Below are 5818 nucleotides of genomic sequence, written 5' to 3' on the forward strand. Positions count from 1 at the left end.
AGAGCCTCAATTTTTTAAAAAATTATCTTTCTCTGTTCTTTGTCTGGTTTAATACCAGTGTAGTCTTAATTATATACATTGTGTTGCAGTACACATGTTAGTTTTGATTCTGCATCTCGGCACAAATAGGTAATTTCCATGCTAATGGTCAGAACAGAAATATTACCACTGATGTAATATGTGCAGTTTGCTTAGCTGATTCCACCTTCCATATGCACGTAAAGAAAAACAATGACCTGTGCAATATATCGGGGAGTTTTTAACACCATGTGGTAGCTGGCTGGTTCCTGCTTGGATCATGTTTTCTTCAGCAGCTGACAAGATGTGACGCCCTGAAAAAAATCAGTGTCTGTTCTTTACAGAAAGATAAAATGTAATCAAATGGAGAAGCCTAAGACATGGGACATGCTAAGTCTTACTTATGGTGATTTGGCTGTGTACATCAGAAATGAACCAAACTACTTCAGAGTAAGAGGAAAGTGAAAACATTGCAGGGGAGACAGGTTATCAGGTGGGAACAGGCAAGGAATGTAAGAAGGAGTGAAAAATTACATCTGCCTTGTCATGAAATATGGACCTCAGTAGTGATGCTGATGGTGTGCCATAAAGATTGATAGTGAGGCAAATTCAAGGAAAGGTGAAGAGTGCTGTACCACTAGCTTATCAAATGACTCAACTGTCAATTACACCTGACTCTTCAGCGTAATTCACCATTGGTACAAAATGAAGTGGAAGCCCCCAAGGGCCCCAAGCAGGAATCCATTAGGAAACACCTATAAATCACCTGTCCTATAGCAATCAAGGGCTTATGTGTTTGAGCTGCTATCTTAATAAACCATACATCACTGTTCTTTCGAGGGTACAACAGCAAATGAGCAGTTGTCTCTTCAAGTAAGAAAAGAAAAAAAATTGGCAAGGGAAAATTTACTAATGGGAGATCTAAATTAAAATACACAAACTGCATATGGTCTTAAGCTTATCAGTCATTCACAGGAAGTTCCAGTGTACTAGAAAACTAAATGCAATTTTAATGTGTATAAGAGCATATTTGTATGGAAAAAAATATTGGCAAAGGATTGGAGTATGATTTGGCAGACCCTCCCTGCCAGGTAACAAAGGTCTCAGCGAGGTGGGGTTGTGTCCCAGAGTACAAAAGTGTTGTAGGTCACTGTAATTAGCAGTCAAAAGCTCTGATTTGGATTCCAGGTGGACACAACTCCCTTAGCTTTGGCAGAAAACTACCCAGGAGAAGGATCTGTAAATCCAACTGAGAAACAACTGAGGCATCTCCCACCTATTGCTACTCCCATGAAAGCCTGAGCAATGAAAATAGCAGAGTATCATTAAACCATCAAACCTTTAAAAGACCATAAAAGCAAGAAAGAGAACGAATAAATAATACTGCAGAAATTGTATTCCCCGATCTAATCCACTCATTTTAACTTCATTTTTAATAGTGGTTTCTCTGGAAGTGCTAAAAATGTATTACGGGAGGGAGGTATGTGTATGCCTAAAGTGCTGTAAACAGTCTTGCAACAGGAGGCTTCAGTAGCTATTAATCCAATGGTAAGTCAGCCTGGAAGAAAGAAATCCCTGTTCAAAGCCCAGGTTGTGCATCATTTGTGTCTTCATTAAGTTTCCAAAGAGATGGATGGATGCCTCCAAGCTTCTCCCAGGGGTAACTTAAGCCAGGTAGGGCTTTGCAAGCTACTCTCAGACAAGTGTCCAAGTTTTCGTGGCAAATCCAGAAGTAAAAAAACTTTACCATGACAAATGAGTGGAGGGAAACATAAAAATCCAGTGATTGTGTGGCTGGAGCAGTATAATTCTGTATTAAGAGGCAGTTTAAGTATGATTTAGCAGCACATAGGCTTCATGCTGAGTCTTGGCACGGGAATGAACCACATTTTAGGAATCATAGAATCATAGCATGGTTTGGGTTGGGAGGGACCTTAAAGATCTTCTAGTCCAACCCCCCTGCCATGGGCAGGGACACCTTCCACTAGACCAGGTTGCTCCAAGCCCCATCCAACCTGGCCTTGAACACTGCCAGGGATGGGGCATCCACAACTTCTCTGGGCAACCTGTTCCAGTGCCAGCTGCAGGACAATTTTTAAGCACAAGCTTGTTCCTTGGTTCCACAGTTCATTGTATCGTGTTATCTTCCTCAGACACGTCCATTAAAAATTACATAATTCCTCAGTGTTTCCCCTATTGATGTTACTGAAAACTAAAAGTCATCGGTACAAAGAGGACTGAGCCAGAGGCTGTATCCGTCAGGTGTCTGGTCATGGACCGGCATCTGCTAACTGACCTGGGTCACTCTGTCAGCCCCATACTGAGGACTGGGAGAGAGTAAGATCGGTAAAAAGCTATCACAGCACTCATTTGTATTTTATAAGACAAACTGCAGCAATGTAAAGTAATACAGACCTGTGTAGTTAGGGTGTAGGCACTAAGGTGTTCACCCCTGGGGAGCTGTTCCTGGGTGTGAAGGGGGATACTGGAATACTTCTATGGCCCTTTAGTTATGTTGAAGCCATTCTTCCATTGCTGTAACATAGACAGACAGGCAATGGATAAAGCTGTATCGGGGCATGGTGCAGGTTTAGTTTAGACCTGGGATTACAGACCCTTCTGTGAAGTGATGGCTTTTGGGTGCCTTTGGATGCTCCCAGGCTGTCTCCTTGTGTAATATCCTAACATGCTGACAGTCAAGTCATGGATCCAACTCTAGCCACTGTGCAAATGCAGTAAAAAGACACTCTTTTTTCAAAACCTGTTTTTCAAAATCAAAGATGAGAGACAGGTGATAGATGTGGAGCAATAGGGAAATCCCAGCCCGAGGCAGCTTGCCTTTCTCTAATGCCAGAAGGCTTGTGATGAGTCAAGTCTGCTAGATTTTCAGATCCATCAGGGAGCGTATAGCTTCAGCAGTGGGCCCTGTGAGTGGGAGCTGGGATCCTGAGGGAAACAGTAAGGAAGTGGCATTTTGAGTTAAAAGAGGAAAAACAAAAAGCTGCTGCCTGGAGACTGTAGGCTGTGGTGGCCGGTGAACTGACACTGTCCAGATACTTTATACATTTCACACCAGCGACTTTCATTCTTGTTTCTGATTTCTTAATCCCTAAAATATTTCCCCGCGGAAGCGCTGATCCCTGAATGGCAAATTAACAAATTTAATACAAAACATGAACTCATGGTTTGGTGGCAGGCTGGGCCGGTCGGTGCTGCCCAGCGGGTGGCATTGCCGAGCCACCGGCCGCAGCAGGCAGCCCCAGCGCGGCTGGACAACCAGTGGCTTCCCTCCAGCTCCTGCTCCTGCCCTGAAACTTCAGCTGGTTGAATCTGGGCTGAAAGTCTTCTAGGGGAAGAGCATAAGGAGAAAACCGCCCTCCCTCTCGCATCTTTCGAGATGTTTTCTTGAGTGGGAAATTGCTGGTCAACAGCTTCTGGTGAAGTCCTTCTCTCCAGGCAGAGAGGAGTTACCCCGGGCTATCACAGGCGTGTGTAAAGGTAGTAGGTGTGAAGCCATGGGAGGAGAAGCCTGGCTACACAGGGAGAAGCAAATCGATGATAACTGTGTCCCAGTCCCAGAGCCAGACTGGCAGATCATAAAGCCCAGTACCCTGCCGAAAGGCTGCAAGCTGGGCTCCCGCTCCCTTAGTCCCACGTGAAGCCAGGTTATTTTGGCCTCTGCCTTTACACATGGGAGATTACGTTATCCAACTTTACTCCAGCTCTACCTGGAAACCAGCTTAATGTAATAAAATTTCTATCTGTACTTAGACAGGCTACATTGCTGGTGGTGGCTCTTCCTTCCAGTAACGTAGCAGTGAGCAGCCGTTCTGACCTGTTTTGTGACAGTGCTGTTTGACTTCGAGCCAAGACTGATATGGCAAATAGCGTCTGGGTCATACATGGGGTTTTTTGAATACAGCACATGGGTTTCTCATGATCGTTGCAAAAGGCAGCGTGAGGAAGTACCAGAGCAGGGAACTACGCTGAGGGTTATAGTGTAAAGCAAAGGCATAGAAGGATCTGCCAGTCCTTACTGGAGTCTCACTGACATTTTCTTCCTGGCTTACAGCTATCTGCTTTTCTGCCCTCATCTCAACATGGAAGCATTTATTTTGTAAACAAAACAGAAAGAGCAGAAGTTTCAGACTATGTCATTCCCTTGAGCGAAGGCAAGTGCATACAGTGACAGCTTCAGGCTGCATGTGAAGGCAGTCCCTTCAGGACAGACAGCGTGACAAGTCTCTTGGCCGCTTCTTCCTCTTTGGGGTAGAATCAAGGGAAAACTGGTAAACAAGGATTGCACAGCATGCAAAATAAAGACTTCAGCCTACAAAATAAAAGAGGCTAATCAAGGCCTCTCCTTGTCCTTCCTCCTGCTACATGGGAAGGAGCTCAGCAACCTCAGCTCAGCAACATCCTCGGCAGCGCAGAAGCTGGGTCTCTTTCACTCTGGTCTTCATATCACTCTCTCTTTTGGGTTTTATAGATGCAGAATTTTACATTGTCCCCTTTAGGAGGCAGGTGTGAAACACCTAGGCCTATTGCAAGTGTCTGGCATTAAATTTGTGCAGGAACATACAGAACACTACTGCACAGAGCAGGAGAGGAACTATATTAATTCCTAAGCAAGGGAGTAAAATTACTTCAAGGCAATGAAGAACCCTGAGACATGAATACTTTTGAAAAACTGTCATGCTGCAAAAGGGTCACTGTTCGCTGAACTTTCCAGCGCGAAGCAGCATGAAAATTGCTGTGCGTAATCAGCTAGCTTGAAAGAAATTTTAGAAACAGAATGAGATAGTGTTTAATTTTTTCCAGTTTTACACACTCCTACGTAATTAATACACAGCTGCTGATGTTGCCTTTTCTTGTACAGGATGCATTTTTCAAATTAGACCAAATTACAAAACACGCAAGTCTTTGTAATATTATAACAAAGAGGTTTCACTCATTCAGAAGGTGCAAGCACCAGAACTAAATCAGGGGTGACACGTGGGTGGTTTTGATACCAGTTCTACTCACACCTGTCACTTGCAGCAACCAGGCAAAGTTTGCTGTGTGTTGTCCCGTCACTTTTGAAATTAATAGGAAAACTCACAAACATCAGGGAGCGCCAGAACTCACCAGCTGTGGAAGGGTCCAGCACCTCGACCCTTTCTTTCGAGTTCAGGCAGTGAGATCAGCTATGCGCATTTGATAACTGCTAGGCTGGCAGCAGCTGAAATACATTCTGATTCATGGCCTGTATTCAGGCTGTTAAGAGGACGTCAGATTGTGCGACGGCTGTGACTGATCTAAGATCAGCCCCTGCTGGGTTTGCCGCCTGCCAGAAACCTCCTGAGCCAGTAAATCCGTGTTTCAGTGGCCCTGGTGCCTGAGGAGCTGCCAGGCAAGGCAGGGCTGCCAAAGCTCGGGGCATCCTGGATGCCCACACTTGCTCACCCCAGAGAAGCCGTAAGAAACTTAGCTTAAACTAAGGGGAAGAAAAAGGCAGCGAGAGCGCTGCGCTTTCTGGGCAGGGAGAACGGGTTAGTCTTCACAGCAAGAATGGACATCCACAGATCAGAACTGCCCCCCTCCTTTCCTTCCCCAACCACTCTAGCTATTTAGCTCCCAAAGACTTCCTCCACAAACAAAAATAGGGGGGACCAGACGCTCTGCTGACATCCATTTGGGACGGCCATCAAAGCGACTGATACCACGTGAGAGCCTGGCCCACCACAGAGCCTGCCAGATGAGGCTGCCGTGAACCCCATTTAACAGGTTTCGAAGACTTCATTTGGGGTTTCAGTTACTG

This window comes from Harpia harpyja, chromosome 8, assembly GCF_026419915.1.
Source record: "Harpia harpyja isolate bHarHar1 chromosome 8, bHarHar1 primary haplotype, whole genome shotgun sequence".
Lineage (NCBI taxonomy): Eukaryota > Metazoa > Chordata > Aves > Accipitriformes > Accipitridae > Harpia > Harpia harpyja.